Raw genomic sequence first — 22,872 nt, 5'->3', positions numbered from 1 at the left:
ATTTTGCTGGATTTAATAATGAATGATTACTATTCTTTGAATTACAGGTTTTAGTTTCTGTTAGTTGTTTCATGCATTGTATCATCTGCACTGGAACACTGTATGTGCACAAAGCAGATGCACAAAATAATGTGCACAGAATTGTCTATATGCCAAGATGAAGACATCTTACTCATGAATACTTAATAATGAAAACTGGTAGTGGATATGACTTCATTTGCAAAAGCAAGAATGAAAGATTGGTAAATAAGAAAGCTACTATGATATACACAAACTATGTCAAGGACTATGATTCTTTGGGTGCATCTACACGTCACATGTTTCTATGGCACTATGCTTTGTTACTTGCTTTTAACTTAAGCACAGCACAGTAACTACTGGTACTGCGCTGTACGCGCAACACACAATTAGACTTCGCCATTACGTCACTGTAGCAACACATTAAGATGAAGGAGTGCATCACTATGGCACTGTCAATCACGTTTAGACCCAAGTAATCATTATGTCACCACAGCAGACTGTACGGTGATGTAGCGTGTCACTAGGATGATGCAGGGCGTTGTGTAGACATGCCCTTTGAGGACGAATTCATTTATTCCTACTGACTGTATTGGACATTTAATTGAGCCCTGAGAGCTGGGTGAAGGATGCTTTTTTTCTATGGACCTTCACTTAATTTCTGTTGAATTTTATGGCTTATTACTAGACTGGTTTTGGTGGAAAGTAGTCATTGCTAGTCACTGCAACATTTCTTGATCTGGTCTGTGAACATATTTTGTGTGTACAAACAGGGCCTATCACAGGGGGGGCCAGGAAGGCCATTTGGCCTGGGCCTCTCATTAACAGAGGGCCTTAAATTTAGACTTTTGATGTTATCTCCAAATGAGTTTATACATACAGACACAGAGATACACCGACAGGATTGAAAGAAGAAGAAAAAAGCTAGAAAAGCACTTGTTAAATAAAAAAAGGAACATTTATTACAAATTATTGCATTGTATTTTGAGCCTCAAAAAATGGAAGTGGCCTGGGCCTCTCTCGACCTCTGAGAGGGCCTGTGTACAAATCATTCTACTTGTGGAGGTAATATATTGAATAATTGTAAAAATTGCTTTTCTGAAACATTTTAGCCTTGGATTATACTTGGATTCTGATTGAGAATAAAGTTATTGGCATATTGGTTTCAAATTTCACACTTTAAAAACTATCACCTCATCATATTCTAATTAACCTATTTTAAATGGTGTGCTTGGGTTTCACATCTACTCTGAAAATATTACTATTTTGCTTAGATTGCTATTTTGCTTTGAATACTTTACTTAAATAGTATAGTATCTATCTTATTTACATACCAAGTTTGGCCAAGGTGCTGTTAGATGTCAAGGGCTAAGTGAAGTCAAGCATTCTTATTTACTGGGTAAGATGATTACACTGAACAAACACAAGTACAGAAGAAATAATAGCTTCCAGGCAGAAGCATTTCTCCAATATGATATGAGGGGTTCTGTTCTGTTAAAGTATCTTTTCAGATATCTGTTCTGTTAAAGTATCAGTTTTAACTGAAACCGAGGTCCTGACAAGTTAGAGTCAATAATATTCCTACTGTACTCCTTTATGTAGAGAACCTGATTTCCCATTGTTCTTGACACTATGTAATCTAGAACTGACTATTTTCCAAGTGAGCAGTATGTGTTTTGGAAAATGGTGATTCATTAAAACCAAAACTTTTTTTTTCTTTCTTTCTTTTTTCCAGCGGAATGTATAAACCTGTTTCAACTGGAAAAACTTTTCTCAAAACTAGAAAATAAGTGGGACAATTCATCACTTATGCGAGTCATAAAGGCTAGGGACAGACATTAAACATAAGCTGGTTTAAGAGATCAGAAACTGGTTTAAACCTGTAACAGAACAGAAGTTCAGTGCATATAAATCACTTTGAAAATGGCTGAAACCAGTTTGAGATAAACCTGGTTGAATGTAGTATCAGATTTAACTGATTTGGGTCAAACAGGTTTATGCAGCATCTGTCCCAGACCCTTTGGTGATTTAAGCTGAACCAGACACCGCCAGCATCTCAGCATGCTCTCTGGGCTGAGTGGGAATCTCTGCTCCACAGCAGAGCTGACCACTTCCCTCTGCTCCCTGGCTACAGCTCCAGCAGAAACTTTCAGACACAGCAGGTTCCACCTGGCTTCCCCATGCCCCGCTCCTCCTCCCTTTCACCACTCATTGCTTAAGTAGAGATCCCTTTCTACTCTCTCCCACAACATGGACTATAGCCAGCATGTGGTATGCTAGCTAATGCTGTGTAAGGCAGATAGGACAGTGTCTGCTTAGGGCTTTTTAGAGGTAATCAACAGACCGGATGGTAATGTCCCTGCATTCCTTCCTTTGGAAAATGCTGTTTAAGAAGAGCTTATAATGAGCAAGGCTTTGTTTTCTGATGGGGTGTTAAATGCTTATAACAGAGCTGATAAATGTTCTGTTATCAAGGGCGGGGGGAGTGGAGGGGCTCCCTCATCACAGTGTCCTGCTGGGGTCTGGCCACACACCCCCTCAGCTCAGCCCAGATTTTTCATCTTGTGAATAATTTCATAGTTTAAAAAATGCTTTCTTTTAACAAGGAGATGAAACTAAGATTTTTCAAAGGGTGTGTGTGTGTGTGTGTGAGAGAGAGAGACCTTTACATACTCCAAACTAACCAGTGGATTCAAGATTAAAGCACACATCTCGAATAAAACAAGGCACGGATTTGAATTTGTCTCCTTTCTTTCAGAGATTGAGTGTCCTTAGCTAGGGACAAGCCTGAGCCTGAATTGATTCAATCTTTGCAGGTTAGTCTGACCTGGCTAGGCTAAACTGGTTTGTAACCAAACAGACATCCCAGAAATGCAGGCACATGCCTGCAGTGGCTCAGGCTAGAAGCTGGGGGGTGCTAGATCAGCTTTCCCTTCCTTTCCCTTCCCTTCCCTTCCCTATATATATATATATATATATATATATATATATATATATATATATATATATATATATATGCACACACACACACAATATATATATATATATATATATATATATATATATGAGCTGCCTGGAACCTTAGCACAGACAGACAGGGAAGCAAAGGTGTGGGCCGAGGTGGGCAGGGCCAGGCTGTGCTCCCCACTGTGGGGACGGGCCTTGTGGGGACATGGCTTACCACTGTGGGGGGTGTGGATTGAAACCATGGTGGGTGCATGGTGTGCGGCTGTGCAGGCAAGCAGGGCACACCATTGTAGGGTGATGCGAGGGAAGTGGGCAGGGGGGTACAGGCAGCACCTGCTGAATTCACCACACAGCCGTGGGGTGGGGCACGATCCCCTTCCCACTCCCTGTGCAGCACCCTGTGGCCACGCACTCCTCCCCATGCACCATCCCCCCACCACACTGGGAGCTCCAAAACTTGGGAGGGGCATGGTATGTGGCTGCAGGGTGCCACCTAGGGAGTGGGCATGAGGAGCATACTCCACCCTGTGGCCATGTGCTGCAGCCTGTGGGCACTGCATTGTGGCTGCCTGTGCCAGCATATCTGCTCCCATGTACCACACCCTCTGCGTGGTCCACAGCCGACAGGTGCTCCCCATGTGGGGGGGCTGTGGCACGTGGATGCAAGGTGTTGTACAGGAAGCAGGTGTGGGGGGGGTGCCCCGCCCCACCCCTTGTGCTACAGATGGTGGGCACTGCCCAAACCTCAATGACGCTTCCCTGCGTGGCATCCTGCAGCCACACTCCCCACCCCCCCGCACACCCCTCAGCCTGCAGCTGGCAGGTGCTGCCCGTGTGGGATAGGGTGGGATACATGCAGGGTGTGCAGGTGAGTGGGTCAGTGTGTGTATTGGCTGGGTATGTGTGTGTGTGTGTGTGTGTGTGTGTGTGTGTGTGTGGCTGGGTGGGTGTGGTGTGTGGTGTGTGGCTGGGTGGGTGGGTGTGGCATGTGGCTGGATATGTGGCTGGGTGGGTGTGGCAAGTGGCTTGGTGGGTGTGGCATGTGGCTGTTATATATAAATGTGTGCGTGTGTGTGTATGTATGTATGTATATATAGTTATGTATATATTTGTGTGTGTATGTGTATAGATATAGATATATAGATATAGATATAAAAATGATGGGTGGGCAGCAGGGACAGAGTGCCACCACCCACCACCCCACACTTCCACCACTCCGCATCTGGCCACATGCAATTCCCTTCCTCCCAACTCTGTGTCCAGCCCCATACGCTCCCCCACACCTCAAACACACACCCATACACACACCAAATCCACCCACACACCCAGCCATACCCCACATACACACACACACAGCCACACACCACATACACCCAGTCACACATCCCCTTGATAACAGAGCATTATGTATGGGGGGACATACATATATATATAGGCATACACACACACATATATATATAGGCATACACACATAATACATATCCATATATAATATCCTCGTTTCTACATTAATAATGCTGTGTCAGGCAAGTGTCACACTCTTCACCCTAGTGATTGTATTTGTTACACAGAAGAAACAGATTCAATAGGTGTTGATATTGACATGACTTGGACATGTATTGCTATTTGTTATTTCTCCTTCAGTAATAGAAAAATCTATTTCCCCTGGCAAAGAAAAATAATCAATATTGATACCTAGAGTTGACTAAATTCTATTAACCTTCAGTTACTTTGAATTATGTAAAATACACCTAACATTATACACCAGGGTTTGTTAACCTATGGCCTGAGGGCCACATCCTGTAAAACCTTGTATTTGGTGGTATTTGGTGATGGTGGGCCCTGCTCCAAGACAGATTCCAGCATCTAAGGCTCCAGCACAGTACCCTAGCAAGTGGACAACAAAACAAATACATGGTGGCAGGACTGTGTGTAGGGAGGGGGGGCCAAGGAAGGTGGGTACTGTCAGTTTAAGAACAGTGAGAGTGTGCAGAGCCTTGCTCCCCTTCCCACATATAGCCCCACTTCCAATCCTGCTCCCACTTGCTCCTTGTTAAGGTCTCAAGCAGGCATGAAACTCATAGGCTACATCCTGTATGGCAGGATGGATCACTCCCAGTGCCCACCTGAGTATTTAAAAAAGAATTTATAAAAAAAAAAAACATTAGAAATCAAAATCTTCTGATGAAATAAGAATGTTAGGCTAAGTAAAAATAATTCATAACCAAGCAGCATGAATGTTAGTAGGCTTAGGTATCTGTAATGCCCCACTGGATGAATCAAATCTTTTTTCATATACATGGGGGGTAAAAAGAAGGTCCCAAGTAATGTGGGCCCTCTGCAGGACATGCTTAGTAATCTGGTGGTAGCACCAGATGACAAAGCTAATCTCTTTAACAGATACTTTGCTTCCATTTTTCTGAGCAGGGACAGGGACATCCCCCACACTGGGATTCCAGACAGACCCAGGGAAGGTGCAGCCAGGCCCAAGGTCAGTGAGGACCTAGTCAGAGAACTTCTGGAGGGACTAGACATGTTCAAATCAGCTGGTCCTGATGATCTCCACCTCAGAGTGCTGAGGGAATTGGCAGAGGTCATTGTGGGACCCCTGACACAACTTTATGAGCACTCGTGGTGCTCTGGTGAGGTTCCAGAGGACTGGAAAAGGGCCAACATGATCCCCATTTAAAAAAAAGGGAGGAAAGAGAATCCAGGAAACCCAGGAAACTATAGGCCTATTAGTCTTACTTCGATCCTGGGGAAGTTCTTTGAGAAAATTATACAGGAGCACATCTGCAAGTGACCAGCAGGGGAGATTATGCTTAGGGGCAATCAACATGGGTTCATTAGAGGCAGGTCCTGCCAGACCAACCTGGTTGCCTTCTATGACCAGCTCACAAAAGCCTTGGATGCAGGTGTCACGATGGACATAGTCTTTCTGGACTTTAGGAAGGCCTTCGACACTCACCCCATCCTCATTAAAAAATTAGGCAACTGTGGTGTTGACACCTACACAGTCAGATGGGTCGCAAATTGGCTAGAGGGCCACACCCAGAGAGTGGTGGTGGATGGCTCATTTTCAACCTGGAGGGATGTGGGCAGTGGGGTTACTTAGGGCTCAGTCCTCGGGCCCGTCCTGTTCAATATCTTCACCAGCAACTTGGACGAGGAGGTGAAAAGCACCTTGTTCAAGTTTGAAGATGACACTAAGATGTGGGGATAAGTGAGCACACTAGAAGAGAGGGACAGGCTACAACTAGATCTGGACAGGTTACAGAGGTGGGCAGATGAGAATAAATGGGTTTCAATATGGACAAGTGCAAGGTGTTGCACCTGGGGAGGAGGAACCAGCAGCAACCTACAGGCTGGGGAACTCCCTTCTCATCAGCACAGAGGCAGAAAAGGATCTTGGAGTCATTATAGACTCCAAGATGAACATGGGCCACCAATGTGGGGACGCAGTCAGGAAGGCTAACTGCACCTTGTCATGCATCCACAGAGGCATCATGAGCAGGTCCAAGGAGGTGATCCTCCCTCTCTATATGACATTGGTCAGGCCACAGTTGGAGTACTGCATCCAGTTCCGGGCACCACACTGCAGGAGGGATGTGGACAACATCAAGAGGGTCCAGAGGAGGGCCACTTGCATGATCGGGGGCAGCAGGGCAGGCCCTATAAGGAGAGACTACGAGACCTGAACCTGTTCAGCCTCCACAAAAGAAGGCTGAGAGGGGATCTGGTGACCATCTATAAACTGGCCAAAGGAGACCAGCAGGCAGTGGGAGAGTCCCTGTTCCCCCGAGCACTACCGAGGGTAACAAGGAACAACACCCATAAGTTGACTGAGAGTAGATTCAGGCTAGTCATCAGGAGGCACTACTTCACAGTCAGGTTGGCTAGGAGCTGGAACCAACTTCCAAGAGAAGTGGTGCTCACCTCTATCCTGGGGGTCTTCAAAAGGAGGCTAGACAACCACCTAGCCAGGGTCATATGACCCCAGCATCCTTTCCTGCCCATGGCAGGGGGTCGGACTTGATGATCTGCTTAGGTCCCTGCCAACCCTACCAACTATGAAACAATGAAACTATGAAACCATGAATGCTGCTGCCTGCTCCACTGCCATGGCTCCTACCAGGATAGACTAAATGTTTTCCCCAGCTCGAGCCCTAACCCTAGTCCCACGCTTAGGTGTGGCAAGCCCACCCCAGCCTGTGGGTGGCAAGCATGCCTGTCTTGTCCCAGACCTAGAAGGGGCTGCCTGTGTGAGGAGGCAGGGAGTAGACAGCAAATCTACCCATCACAAGAGTGCTTAAGCACAGGCTCCTAGGCTCTCCGTATCCACCTTGTTATTGCTATTGATAGTGCAATCACTTCTAGCCCCTGCTTCCAGCTGGGATCCACACTTAGGTCTGGAAGTTGGGCAAGGAAGGGGCAGGAGGGAGAAAACTTATTTATTGTAATTTTTTCCAACAAGTTCTTGCTCTTTACCCCTTTTGATGTACAGCACCAGACATGCAGAGGTTACTGCAACCATGTGGGGATATTCTGGTCATATTTTATGCTACATGCATATTTGTACGTACTTGACATTTTTGCATATTATCACATACAAATGTTCTCTTTGAAAAAATGAAGTAAACAATAATACATCATTTTGTTACATAATAGCACAAAGGGGCACTCTGCACATGACCTGCACCAGGCACCAAAATGTCTGGCTTCAGTTCTGCTGCAGCATAGGGGAGCTCTCCCTCTGCCAGGCTGTCCTGCAGTCAGGAACCTGGACTCAGGTGAAAAGGAACTCTTCCTGGACTGTGCCAGTCAGTGTTGAGGCTCCAGTAGAGGGAAGCTTTTTCTGTGCCTGCAGCAGGTAAGCGGTGGGAGGAAGTGGTAGCAGTGGATGGGTCCTAATGCCTTCCTGCCTCCAACCCAAGCTGAGTCATTCTGGCCCCTGTGCTGGAAAACATTACTGCCCCCTGTTCTATACTGCATTACTGAGGATGAGAAACTCCACTACTTACTGCCTGACAGCTTCTAGCATCCTCATAGTTTGCAACAGATCCTTTCCACCATTGTTACTAATTTGTATCTTCTTCCAGCTATTCATTTCCTGATAAAAGAAAAGGGCGGTGGTGGAAGGTAGGACATAGTTCATACATCTACCTGACTTGCCTAATTAGCTCCACAGTAAAGTTTCCACATCTACACATGTGGCCCTATTAGCCCACAGTTTACTAATAAACGCCACCATAACTTGGCACTTGTAAACACAAGAACTATCCTGAGGTGGTGTTATTTACTTTACTGCAATGCATGTGTAGACACTGATGGCATAAGTGTGGCTTCAGTGAGGGTGCTGCCTGCCAGTTAGCCCTGCAGTAAAGTACCTTATGCCCCACAGCATGCTGAGCCAGGTCAGAGTAACCCCAGACTAGCAGGTAGACTTGTAGCATGAACTAAACTAATGTAGCTGATGTTAACATAGAGTGTAATAATAGTGAAATGTAACCATGTTAGTCTTGTCCTGTAAGTAACTTGAAAACTCCATTGTGTATCCTTCTGCTTGACGTAAGTGAATGAACTCTACATAGCCTTTATGTATGAGTGTGTGTAAAAAGGGTGAATGGTGAGAGAATAGCATAAAAATGGGAGAAGAAAATTTAACTGTTTATGTAAGCAATAAGGCGCCAAATGTAAGTTACCAGTCAGTAAACTAATTAATGAATCGCTTTTAGGCTCAGGGCACAAATAAGATAACAAGGAGAAAGAATGCACCTGTCCTGCCAGATGGGCAGCAAGAACACTCCAAGGCTGAGATAAGCTGACGACAAAAGAAAAACAACCGCAAAAGCAAAAGCTGGGTATGGAAAAACCCCAAAGCACTGAAACAAAGGATGCCAATCCCTATAAAAGAACACTTTGAAAATGCCAAGTTGGGTGAGTCTCTTTCTCTACTGCTGTTTCATAAGAGCACAGATGCACCTGTTGACCCTGCTCTAGCTGTTATCTTCAAACCTGCTATCTTCAAATCATCATCATCTACTCAATACGCCCAGGTTGGCCACCCTGGGCTGATATTGAGCAACTATTGCTGATAACTATATCTGGTGTATGTGTGGATGAAACGGTTGTTTTGTATATGTGTATGCCTGTGTGTAATGATGTGTATGATGATTGGTGTGTGTTTGTATGAATAGTGTGCCCGAACCTCTATTTATAACTCATGTGATCAATAAATGTGGCACCTTACCTTATCTCCTCTTATAAAGTCTTGCTTATGATTTAAGAAATTAGGTTAATTCAATAACAGACCCCCTGGACTCCCTGCCAGCTGGGGCTGCTCTGACCTGACTCAACATGCTGTGGTCCTGGGCACACATGTAAACGTGGTGCCCCAGAACAATAAACTGTGGTGCGAACAACACTGGAGCTTATTCAGTTGAATTAGTAGCATGTGTAGATGCACCCACTGAGGAGAATAGGTTAGAAGAGAGAGAATGTGGTTCTGAGCAAGAACTGGCAGAGCCGGTCAAGATTTACTCTAAATGTCTGTCTTATCCATGCTTCCCAGAACCCATGACAAGTCTGTGGCTATGTCTATACTACGCAGCATCAAGATGTTCTGCTTCCAGACTTCAGCTAGCGCTACTAAGCCATTAGAATCATGTGTGTCCCCCTATGATTTTGGTAGCTCAAGTATAACAACTGGACTACCAGAATAAAGTGCTGGCCCCGTGCACTTTTAAAAAGTACCAGCTGCTGAACTGACCGTTACAGCTAGAGGACAGTGTGGGAGTATCTCCATAAAGATTGAACCAGCTGCCAGATGGCAGCAGAAGCTTTACTACACTCCACAGACATGAAGTAATTTTGCTGGCATAATGGAGGATCTGTCAGTATAGAGAGGCTTGAAGTGCACATACACTCAAAGCTGTGATGGCAGAACTGGAGTTTGGTCAAAACACTTCATGCTGTACACTAGGTCTTTGTTACTTACAACAGTCTACTCTATGATAAATTTAACCTGGAAAGCAACAAACACTAATCTTTGCCAGAGCCATCACTGAATGTAAGGGTGGCAGGTCACTGTAGAAAATATCAGGCGTTTTGCCAACAGCGCATTACTTCAGTGGTCTGCTGTGTGATTCAAGGTTACCAAAGTACCCTAAATCAGTTAGCCATTTCTCAGATGACATATAGTTAGGGATTAATTAATTCCATAAGGACTTTTTAACGAATGTATAGGGATTTCAAATAAACAATTCTCATTGACAACATCCTGCCATCATTGGCCCCCTTGCCATGAGTAAAATCCTTTTAAGATTTTAGTTTGTTTCAAGTTTTACATATATGTCCCCTCCCCAATGCCTGTCCCTCATGTTTTGCTCTGTCTCTGTAGCTATGTGGTTTATAATATTTTGCATGGACGCAGACCTTCTTCTCTTTCAACTTCTATACAAATTTTAACTAATTACCCTGTAATGTGTGTTGTTTTAAAACTACCAAAATGGAGTCAAGTATATTTAGAGTAAATGAAGGTATCATTGGGCATGTCTACATATGCACATTAATGAGCATTAGTCTATTTTAATGTGCATTAAGCATCACTTAAAAACTGTGGGCACTTCTACATATGCTCCAGGGGTGGATGAGGTAGCATTTTAATTAGAGCAGCTATGAGAGCCACTCTAATTAAGGTACCACCATGTCTCTTGTATCAGCATCCCTGTGCCTAAAAATGGCATCGGGGTGCTTGAACTAAAGCTTGCTTGCTGATACACGAGATGCAGGAGGCTGCTGGAATGCAGCAATTGCTATGCTGCAGCAGACTTGATTAACTGAGTCTACTCTAATGCACTGGAATTCCAGCATGTCAGACCACCCTCTGAACTCCTGTATAGGTGCCCTCACAATGGAGGTACTAGATTTAATGTGCATTAACTAAAATGTGTTAATGCATGTGTAGATGCACCCACTCAATACATAAATAAGTCTTTACTTTCCACTGACATAGCAAAGAACTTACTCTATTTAGAATTTCAGAATCAAAATAATTCTGTATTCACATGAAATGGGAATGGTCCCTCCTGTCTTGTTTTACCAACCAGCACTGGTATGAAGATAAGTGAAAATATTTCAGGTTAGAATTGCAAAAGTCCCTAGCACCTTGCACATCCCATTGGTAAAGACTAATATTTTCAAAAGTGCCTATCAAACTTAAGTGCCAAAGTTCTATTTTAAACTACTAATGTGTCTTTGATATTATCAGGTGTATAGGTTGTAGCCATGTTGGCCTAAGGACATAGGCAGACAAGGTTCTTTGGGTAAATCAGATATCTTTTATTAGACCAACTCAAATACTTGGAAAAATTCTTCTTTGCAAGCTTTCAGGTATAAATGCCCTTCTTTAGGCTGAGGAAGCATCTGCAGTTGGTGTGTGTGCTCTTCCTGGATGGGGTGAATAGTAAAGAAGCCAGAGGCTGGTATGCAGGCAAGAAAGCCATTTAGTGAAGATGTAAATAGAGGAGTCAGTGGGTGAGAGACAGGTTTGGTGGAGGAAGGGGAATGAATGTAGCTGGTAAATAGTGGAGGGGTACCTGAGGAGTCAGATGTTAGGCGGTTATAATGTGTTATAAATCCAATGTCTATACTTAGTCCACTCTTAGCTATTCTGAAATTTTATTCATTTTCAATGGAAGTGGTTAGGTTCTGAAAATCTATTGAAAAATCTGGCCCATCATTGTTGCAGCTGATAATAACCATAATGGCCGATGACTGAGGCAGGATTGATCACAATACTGGGTGATTTATCACATAGTCTGAGACCAGAAAGTGAAAATGAAATTATTTCTGGCTACTAGAAATCATTATTATTAATAATTAATAATATCTCACTTTCTTGTTTTCATTTGTGTTCATTATGCACTAAGGCAATTATATAGGAAGGCACAGCTCCTTGAAGGATCAAAAATAAAAAAACCCAACCAATTCTTACTTCTGTTTCCAGTGTTGAAATGTTAAACAACCACTGTTGGTAGGGCATGTTCTGCACCTGCTGTCTGTGAGATTTATTTTGCACTAGTAATCATAGGAAACATTATGCAACCACTGGCTAGAGGCAACTGACTGACTACAGTCTGGCAAAATCTCTGTAAAAAGGATAGTGTTTCTGCCTGAGAAAAGAGACCGTTTAAACCATTTAACACTCTATTGAGCCAGACAATAAAATAAAGCTGTGTATATTGATATAGCTACTGCACTGCTGCAGAAGTATGTACTAAGTATATGGAACCCAAACAGCACCATTCACTTCCTGGAGGATTCTGTATAGCAGGTAAAATAGCCCCTTATTCAAAATATCCAGGCTTTATTGTAGGTAGAAATCACAGGATTATAGCACTGATTATATAATTTTTAAAGATCATTCACAAACGACACTTCATCACACTTCTTTATTTCTAATGATCTTTAAAACAATTTGTCTACAGATTATGGCATATCTCCCTTCTTTTCTAATGGCATTTCTGGATAATTACACAGTTATATGTGGAAGTATAACAGTCCAGAAACTGAACTATTAATTAAAGGAAATTGCTAAGGTGGATGAATCCTTTAAATGGCTGATTGTGCTTCATCCTCATGACACATTCTAAGGCTGCTTGAGCTATAACATTTCATTAAACAAATCCCAGGGCACTTCATAGCATATACAAATGTGAAGTAAAAAACATTCTTTTCCAAGGTCAAGGCAGGCTTTTCCCCCAATGACTGATCATTAGTATGCTCTATGAGGGATGAAATATCAGATTTATTTTGTACTGGCATTTTTAAGGTAGAGATAAGAAAACTATCTAAGTGGTTTGGAAAACATACTTCCTTTGGCCCTTATGTCTGAATTGCAGGTTTGTTTATAGGCTGCTTGAGAGTACTGTTACACATTACCCTTTAGCCATGCTAAAGCTGAAATGTTATGAGTTATTAAAGTTAGAGCATACTCTGAGCAATCACACATTAAGGCTTAATACCATCTTTGCCACTAGAAGGCTGGAGAGTTCAATCCCTGCTCTGGATCAGGGGTGGATGGGAGAGGGCTGTGCGGCAGGAATTGTATATGTCTCAATGAACACTCAGTGGCCTATTGAAAGGTTAATCAGATCATGTGAAACCCCATCCATCTACCCTGCCCCCCCACTTACCTGTGGTTAATTGCAATTTTCCCATGACACCTGGCCATATTTCCCCAATGCACTGCAGACTCTCTCTTGGCCAGTTGGCTTCACGGGGGCCATAGCTTGCTGCTGGACGCCCCTGCATTTCCCGAGACAGGGACACCAAGACACAGGGAGCCATGGTGGGGAATGATGAGGGCTGGCTGGGATAGGGAAAGTAAGACATGGTTAACTGTGGTGAGGGGAAAGTGAGGGTTGGTTGGATAAGGAAACCGAAGCACAGGAATTGTAGTGGAGGAAGCCAAGGGCTGGCTGAGACACAGAGAACCATGGTTGGGGATGGTGAAGGCTGTCTGGGATGGGGAAGGCAAAGTATGGGGCACTACAGTTGGAGAGGCCAAGGGCAGTCTGGTTTGTCTGGGAAGGGGAAACAGGCAGGAAGCAGCAGGTCCCCATGGTAGCCAGTGCTTTCATAAGGCTGGGGCCATTGCCTTTTATCAGGGAGGTAGATAGCTAGAGGTGCCTGCTGCCTCGCTGTACTAAATGGCAGTAGCCACCCTGGCCAGGAAGGACTTCCATAAGTCCACCAAGGTTACAACTGACAGTCCTGAGCCACAGAAGTCAGCTGAAATGTTTTCAGCAACTCCTCTGACTGTTCCTGCCTTCATCGATAGGCAGAAAACCAGCTCTTGGTGAAGTGTGATGATTCTGACATCCACAGCAAAATCCTTTGTTTGTTGTGGTTCCACTGACCTTTTCAGCTAAGGGCCATCTTCTGTGCAGGAGCGCCCCACTCCCCCCCACCCCACCCCTGTTCTGAAGCCTCCCAAGCTCTCTCATGCCAGGGCAATTTCTAGGGACTGAAACAAGCAGAAATGGCCATGAGTTTGTTTCCAAGACATAAAGCATATCCTGTGTTCATTCTCACACAAATATTGACAAGGTGCACAGATAGTAGTGTACTGACAGCAGACCTTGAACTTGTAGCCAACTTTTAAGACAGTATGATGGGGAACTCAGCTTTCCTCACTCTGCTTGGGAAAGTTCATAGGATAGCAAGACTGTCGTGGAACATCATCATGAGAAATGTTCTCTTGGCTACCTGTTCACAGTTACTTGCTTTCCCAACCCACTTCCTTCCCAGTAGAAGAATCATCCCTGTCCTATCCCTGTCTCAGGATACTGCTTCACTGCCCCCATATTTCTTTGGTAAGTGTCCAGCCAGCACAGAATGCACCTCTGTGAGCTTGCAAGTAGCAACTCACAAGATATACTCTGCTACTTTTGTAAGGTATTGTGCTAGAAGACTGGAAGGGAGGTGTTTGTTATGACAGCTCTCCACTAAAGCTGGCAATCCCATGGAACATGTGTGATGCGACAGTAAATTTTCTGAACCTGAATTGCAGCTTCCTAGCTCTGGCAGATGATCTGGTACTAAAAGCAGCATTTGATAATGTCCTGAAATAGAAGCTTGCTTACTTTCCCCATGGAGCAGCCATCCTGCTTTCCCCAAGTTTTCCTTTGTGGAATAATGAATGTCCCAAGTGACCCTGCACAATGTGGAATCCTGAAGAGCAACAATGCTCATTGACACATGAGCAAGCTACGCCTCACATCTCCACAGTGGGGGAGGTGGCTACCGGTCTGAAAAACGATACCCCAAAAGATGACAGTATTCCCTGCTGCTGGAACCCTCCTTGGACTGTCATGGGCCATGCAGAGAATGCTTTTTGGGGGTGGGAATGCAGGGCCTCAAACACCCATCAACAAAACCATTTTCTTGTGCATTTCTGTATGTTAATGCCCCCAAACGGTGTTCCACGGGACTCCTGGGGTCTGGGATCAAGTTGAAGAGGCTGGGATCAGGTTGGGGTGGAGCTCTGGAAGAAAGCTATGAAAGGTCAAACACACCCCAGGGAAAGGGCTAGGATTGGGCAGGGCAAGTTGGTGGATCTACCTGTCACAGGGCCAGCCAGGGCCACCTGGGCTAGGGTCAAGGCTCTGCATAGCTCAGCCCTCTCCCAGCCTCCTCCCCAGCCCAGGAGGGGAATTCATGAAGCTTCAAGGAAAAAAAACTATGGCTCACATAGCCATAGTGGCTGCCTGGCCAAGGGAAAGCCAGAGGTGCTTTGAGGAAATGCATACAGGCAGCGTGGGAAAATTTAAATTAAATGCTAGTAATTGCACATAATTTGAACCATGGCTTTTGTCCAGCTCTGGGTGAAAGGTGGAGCATACCTTGGGAAGGGGCCAGAATCAGGTCAACAGGCCTGGGATCTAGCCAGGGGAGGGTCAGAAAAGCTTGCTGGCTGGGGATGGAGCTGGGCTGTGTGAGGCTCTTGCTAGGGTGAGGGATGGATGCTAGGGGGTGGTGGGTAGGGCAGCTGGAAGGAGTTTTATCCTTAAATAATGCCACTGAGTGCCCTGACTCTCATTACTGAGCCATTAACAATTCCCACAGCCACAACAAGGGTGTGACACCAGTTCACACCACCTCTGCATTTTGATGAGCACAATGCCCCCATCCTCTTAGCAAATTGAAAAAGTGGAGGGCAATCTGCGCTAACAGCAACCCCTGCACCTAGCTATGTCACCCTACCCACAGCCCAAAGACATCCCTAAGACATGGGACATCATAGAGCCCTGAATTGCTTCCAAACTAGGAGACATCACTATACCTCTGGACTCCTGAACACACCACCAGTCATTCTTTCTTCTACAGTGACTGAGACTAGAAGTTGGTACTGGATTGTCCTTGTCTGCCTGCTCAATGAGGGTCTCATCCATGGTGCCCCATCAACTATGTTATCCTGGGTCTGAGTTTGGGTCAGGGTTTGACTCAGTGGGGTCAAGATCAGAACAAGTCCATAGATCAGCCATCCTCATGCTCCTTTGTGGCCATTTCAATGACATGTCATTTCAGGGAGGAGACTTCACTTTTATCCTCATTGTCTCCATTGTGCCACACCAGGCTCATGAATGTGTAGTTTATGGTGTTGCAGGGATCAATGGTGTGGTCCTCCTGTGGATCATGGACAGTTTCTCATGGTAGGTCCCCACTGTGCCTGAGACCTTATTGGCTTCTCTACTTTGAATATACTGGGAATTCGGGCACTTGATTTTAGTGTCAACCTACAGCCAGTTTTGCTGGTGCTCCCAAGCCACCATCTGAACTGAGATACAATTGTAGACTGCCTTGTTTTGTCAGTTGCCCTTTGTTCCATTGTGCCACTGGCAGTGGTGGCAATGGTTCTCTCCTTGCCCCAGGTCATGATGAGGTTCAACATCTCACCTTGAGCCCAGTTTGAGGCCCATCTGACAAATCCCAGGGCACAATCTTTGGCTTGGTTCATTCACGAAGGTAGGTGATGGCTGTTCACATGGGAGCAATTGAGCAACAGTGGCAAACTGTGAGGATACCAGTGAGTGCTTGGGGTGGGTGGGGATGTTGACTTGGGGCCAGTACTAACTCCTGGGCAGTAGACTTTGGCAGGGTGGAAAGTTTGTTCACCTAACAAGAGTGGGAGGGCTAGGAGTGATGCATCCTGTGATGCAAATTGCCTATTTTACCTCCATGGAGCAGACTGATGTTACTGTAACATGAAGTGGGTAGCATGACCCAGAGATATTCCTCACCTAAAGGGGTGTAACTTTGATACACCCAAAGAATACTTGGCATGAGTTTCCCCCCTTTAATGTGCAGTTGCTTATGTTCTAAGTGCCTGTAGAATGTCATAAGGGCAACAAATATTAAGTAATCTGAGAAGAGGGTCTGCCACCTAAATATGGGAAAAAACAGTTAACATACTCTAACAAGACTAAACATGTTTATGTCATTAGCCAAGTGTTTGGAACTATAGTTTATTCCTACTTCAAAACTATTACTTAATTTTATATCTATTACTGAAAACTATTTTGCAATATCTCAATAACTCAAGTGGTTGCACTAACTTGATCCATTAATGATCCTAAAAAGATGCACACTATGGTTATTTTCTAATAAGCAAAACACATACATGTCTGAGGGTTGAATGACTGACATATTTTCTTATCAATGGAGGGGAAAGTAGAGGAGACTAATTTAGTCTGTTGAGAAGAGGTGCATATTTGTCATGCTACTCTGTGTGTGAAGTTACATTCAAGTAGCACCGGGGTAGGCTAATTAACATGCAGGCAACTAATTAGCACTGTCACTCAGAAGTACTTATTACTCACAGCACTGCATGAATGTGGCTGCATTGCTTCTGTTGCAGGACTTAACTCACTGGTACTGCTATCCAGAGTGGAAAATGTGCAGTGTTGACATGTACTAATACACAGGTTACAACACTGGCTAGGTAAAGGCCTAAGAGTTTTAGTGAAAACTTCTTTTTCACCAAGCAAGCAACTAAAATGAAGCTTGCAGCCGGGTTTGGGAGAGATCCCATTATCCCCTCTGCCCCCATTATAGAAATAGGACGATGGCTGCACTTCCTCAGATGGCAATTCTGTTCCTATAACTATTATGTATTATTACTTATGTAGCTCTCAAAGCTATAATACTCCCCAGACTAGATAAAGACATATTCTCTAATCTTAGTATTTACAGTCTATTTACAGTATTTTCAAGCTAGCATGAGATGAATTATGAAGGTACCGAAGATAAAAGCAGAGGTTACAGTGATACACAGTAGAAGGGAAGCCACTGGAAAACATGAACATAGCCAAAGCTTAGTCACACCTACATGAGATGCTGAATGTGCAGTAGCCTGAGACTATTTCTCAGTAGTGTTGCATGACAGAAACTGAGACGTGACACCTCTGCCCCCTGGCTTAGTGACTGGTGCTTTCTGGGTTGGGGGTGGGGGGCGCACCCGGGGTCCCTCCACAGCTGATCGCTGAGCCAGAGGGCACGGGGTGGGGGCAGGGTCTGCTCCATCCCAACCCATGGGATGCTCCATCTGCCCCACCATCACAGCATTCACAAGCCATGCCTGGTACCTCGAGGTACCTAGAAAAATATATATAAAGTTGTGTCTATGGCTGAATCACTGATTCTCTGAATCAGAATCAAATCTTCAGATTCAGATGTGGCCAAATTGAATCAGGACAGTGATTTGAATCAGCAAATTGAATCACTGTCCCCCGAATTGGACTGAATCTGAATCCAAGTCGAATACTGCCTGCTTTGCACACCCCTACCTCACAGTAATAACTGCACAGCTAGCAACTTGTGTAGATGTGGCCCCTACTAGATAAAACAAAATTGGAAATGGTTGGAACAAAATGGTTTGGAAAGGATTGAAGTTGTCTCCAGGAAAGGAGGAAGAGGATCTTCTAGTACCCAAAGGGAGATTTAACATAAGACTTATACATTATACTGTAAGTAATCCCTTCCTTACAATACTAAGATATAGCTAATTTTTAAAATCCCAAAGGATTTCTTTATGGTTCCTTGGGAAAATATTTTACTTAATTGTGATATTAGGACTCACATTTTAAACATTTTTTCCCATGGCCCACCCTTAAATTTCAACCATGTTTTGTTCTGAAAGGTTAGCAGTAAGCAATGTTCAGAGAAAGGAATTATTAATTCATTGTTGGTACTTATATGCCCACAGACTGTGCCATAAAGCCAATCCAGGTGACATCTACCCTTGCTCTAAACTGAAGAGGAGACAAAGATGAACATCTGCATTTCTTTAAAATTTGTCATTTGTTAGACAAGCAAGCAATTTCTAATTGCTAACCAAGAAATCTGTTAAAACATTTCAATGCATCTCCCACATCTCAAAGTTCGGACCTTCCCTATGAGCCCAATGAATGGACTGAACCATATGCCCACACACTTTTGCAGTATTTACTGGCTAGCTATGTCAGATCAGTTCCAGTTTCATTTTACTATTATGACAGTTATTTATTGGTTGCTTGGTTGTTCATTTTTTGCTGTTGTTTGTTTTGATTTTATTTTTGTATTTGTTTGCTTCTTTTGGTTTGTTTAGGATAAGTGGTTAATCACATCTGAAGTGTAATGTGTGGCAAGGGCCCAAGTTAAAAAAAAATATTACTGATATACAAAATGTATTATATTTACAACGTAAGCTCTAGAACATACTGGAAAAATAAATAGCAACCATATCACAGAAAATCCTTAAGAAACTTCTTCCAACAGAAACATATAGCAGCTTGGAAAACTGAGATTGTCTAGTAAATAACAGGATAAATTGGGAAGAAGTGTAACCCAACCTATTTAGGACCAGCATTGCTCCAGAATCTGAGGTTCCTGACACTTCCTGAGAACCACCTAAAAATAAGACAGGAATAATCTTGTATAAGCAACACAAAACAGTCTGCATTTTCCTCTGAAGTTCTTCTATTAACCCATATAGCAATCATAACTTTTGTTTTATTTGTTATCCTTTAGATTATAGCTGAGATTTTTGAACAAGAAAACTAGGAATACTATGGAAGAAAAGGGATTTTGAATTTTTATACACCTGCTCTATTCTGAAAGTCTAATTCTTTTATGCTTTTATACAGTAATTATAGGTACCTGCAAGCACTGTTGTATTTAAAGGTCTGTCAGCATTTCCATTATAAACCCAGTTTTTGAAGCATGTCCCAGCTGTGAAAATTTGCTTTAGCCTGAAACTTGGCATTCAGGTGTCAAATGTGAGAACACATTCTTCTGTGGTTTCAGTTGTCTTCTTTGTTCTACTAGTTCAGCAACAGCCTTACATTAACATGTGACCTCTTCTGCTTGATTAGTATGGTTAAAGAGAAACAGTTTGGGCAAATCTAATCCTCCTCTGTAACTGGGTTTGAAGTTATATTGATAACATATAAATAGAAAACGCTCTAAAATGTTAGAAGAAATTAGGCAATACTATTTTAAGTTCATCCACCAATCTCTGTGTTTATTGGTAAAATATGTAATTTTTTGATAAAATATGAACTATGTCAGCATTCCAGTAATGACATTGTGCATTATAGGTTATCAGATTTTTACACTAACCTGGATATTTCCATTATTTTTAAAAACTATTTTAAAAGAATACCTCACATCTGTTTTGTACTCTTCAGCCAAAATTATTTTATTCACTCTGGACTCAAGATTTAACTCACAGAGGGACAAAAAATGTAAGTCTACCATTAAGGTGCCATACTAAAAAAGACCTCAGCTGGCTAAACCTGGAGAAACCTAATTCCCTAGGCAGCTAAATTTCTGATTGAGGAATCTTCTTGGTTCCTCAATTTTGATGCTGGCCATCCACAATGCTGCCTAAATCTTGAAAAACCTGTGTTTCAGAGCACCCAAGTATGGATTATTTTAACATATTGCACATTTCCTGAACATGTCCATAATTGGCCCCAATTTGGCAGTCATTCTCAGAGCATTTCCATCCTTATTATGGATCTTTCTACCTATTTATATCTAATACCTCTGATATTTATATGAATAGGTCTGGAACCTCAGTTTACACAGTGAGTTCCCTCTAAATATTTAATATGGAAGACATGAAGTGGTACCCACCTCAGAATCCCATAAAGCCACTAACTAAAGAAGTGTGAGACTGGGGTTCAAGTCACTATTCCAAAATATGCAGGGGCAGGGTTAGAACATGGGTTGCTGCATCCTCAGAGAGTAGTTTAGTCATGAAGTAATCAAATGCAAGGGATGGTGCAGTGTCATCCCTATATCCTCATTCTGGTGTTTCATGAGGAACAGCTGGCTTAGCTTAGGTGTCTAACTCTAGAAAAGGATACTGTTCAGTCAGTACAGAACAGGGGGAGGTACCTTACTTAGCTCCCTGATTTATCACAATGCATTTCATGCTGGCAAGATGAGGTTGCTGTGGACTATTTTGAGTAACATATCACAGTTTTTTAAAATATATATTTTTAATGAAAAACACTTTAAAGGGTTTCAGTTTTGTCCCAGTTGTAGAATGGAATAATTTTTGAAATCCTGAAAATTTTCTGAGATTAGGAAAATCTATTACCTTAAAGTCTCAAACTGAATCTTAGTATCAGTAAGAAATTTTGCTCATTTAATAATATTTTGTTTAAATAGTAATATGCAATATTCTTGACAATAAAAACTTAAGTGCCACACTGAGTCACACCAATGGTTGGTCCATCTAGTTCAGTATCCTGTCTCGAACAGTAGCAAGAGTAGATGCTATAGAAGGAGAGCATTGAACCAGGTGTTTTTAGAGCAGCATTTTTCAACCTGTGGGTTGCAACCCAAATGTTGGTTGCAAGTCGGGCTGTGCAAAATTTTGGCCATCGTTTCGTTTCAGAGGTGTTTTGGGCCATGTTGGCACCTGAAACACTGAATCTGAATCAAAATGGAAGGCTCAGAAACATCTCTGAAACAAAATGAGGCATCTGAAAATTTTCAGAAATGTTTCAGAGATGTTTCAGAAAATTTTGGTGTTTTGAAGCTGGGCTTGCAGGGAAACAGCTGTATCCTGTTGCCCTGCCACACAACTCGGCTCTACAGGGAGCAGAGATCTGTGTTGGGGGTCTCCTCGTTGCTCCTGCCCACCCCCCCTGCTACCCTGCTTATACGGGGCTGCACAGGGTGGGCAGCGGCAGTGGGGAGACCCCAGCATGGATCTCTGCTCCTTGCAGAGCCAGGTTGCACAGCAAGGCAGTGCTGGTCCCTGCTACACGACCTGGCTTTGCAGTAAGCAGAGATCCAGTGCAGCGCGGAGCGGGCAGTGGCAAGGAGGAAATCCCTGGCCCAGATCTCTCTTCTCTGTGAACAAGCTTTAAAACTGGATTCTCGTTTAAAGGAGAAAAATGTGGGAAATTGTGGCTTTTCCCTCGCAGACTGTCAAGAGGCTGTTTGGGGATGCTTGTCCCCTCCCCCCCCCTGTGCCCCATATACACCCCATCCTGTTCCACATACCCAGCCCCTGCCCCACACACAGGAGGGCTGGAGTCTGGGGGCGGGAGGCAGCGGGTTGGAAGTGAGGAGCACTGGGTCAGGCCTGGCTATCAATGTTTGCAAATGGGTCCTGGTACAAAAAAGGTTGAGAACCACTGCTCTAGAGCAATCTAATCCATATCTCTAGAGTGATCTAATACCTTCCCTGGCATCCATCATTATTACAGATGCATGAGGAAACATCTCCAACCTTTCCAGTCAATAGCCATTAATACATCTATTATCCATGAATTTTTCCAGTCCCTTTTTGAATCTGGCTATGCTATCTGCTTCAACCACCTCCTGTGGCAAATAATTTCATAAGTTAATTATATATTGGGTAAAAAAAGTACTTTCTCTTGTTAATTTTTAACCTTTGACCTATTAATTTCAGCATGTGCCTCTCTAGTTCTAGTATCCTGTTCCCTGATTCAATTTGGAGGAGATTTGGCCCGATTTGGTGGCCAAATCTCCAAATCTGAATTGAATCAGGAGACCCATGAAAAAGTTTGAATCGAAACAGAAGCCTCTGAATCAATTCAGAGAGATTCAGCACTGATTCAGAGATTTGGCCATAAACTAAACAGGAAGCAGTCCTCAAGTACATTGGACAGAGCTGCCTCCAGCTTCCTCTGTTGTAGTGGGCAGAGTGGGGAGGGAAGGGAAGGTGGGGGCAGATCAACTCCACCACAGCAAGGGAGGGATTGGGACTGAGGCTGAGGGCTGCGACAAGCTGCCCAGCCTGGGCGGTGTGGCACAGGACTTGGGGAGGATGGGTGATCATTTTGGTTATTCTTCTCTGTA

This window comes from Alligator mississippiensis, chromosome 1 (assembly GCF_030867095.1).
Source record: "Alligator mississippiensis isolate rAllMis1 chromosome 1, rAllMis1, whole genome shotgun sequence".
NCBI classification, from domain to species: Eukaryota; Metazoa; Chordata; order Crocodylia; family Alligatoridae; genus Alligator; species Alligator mississippiensis.
Note: the sequence above shows the minus strand (reverse complement) of the source record.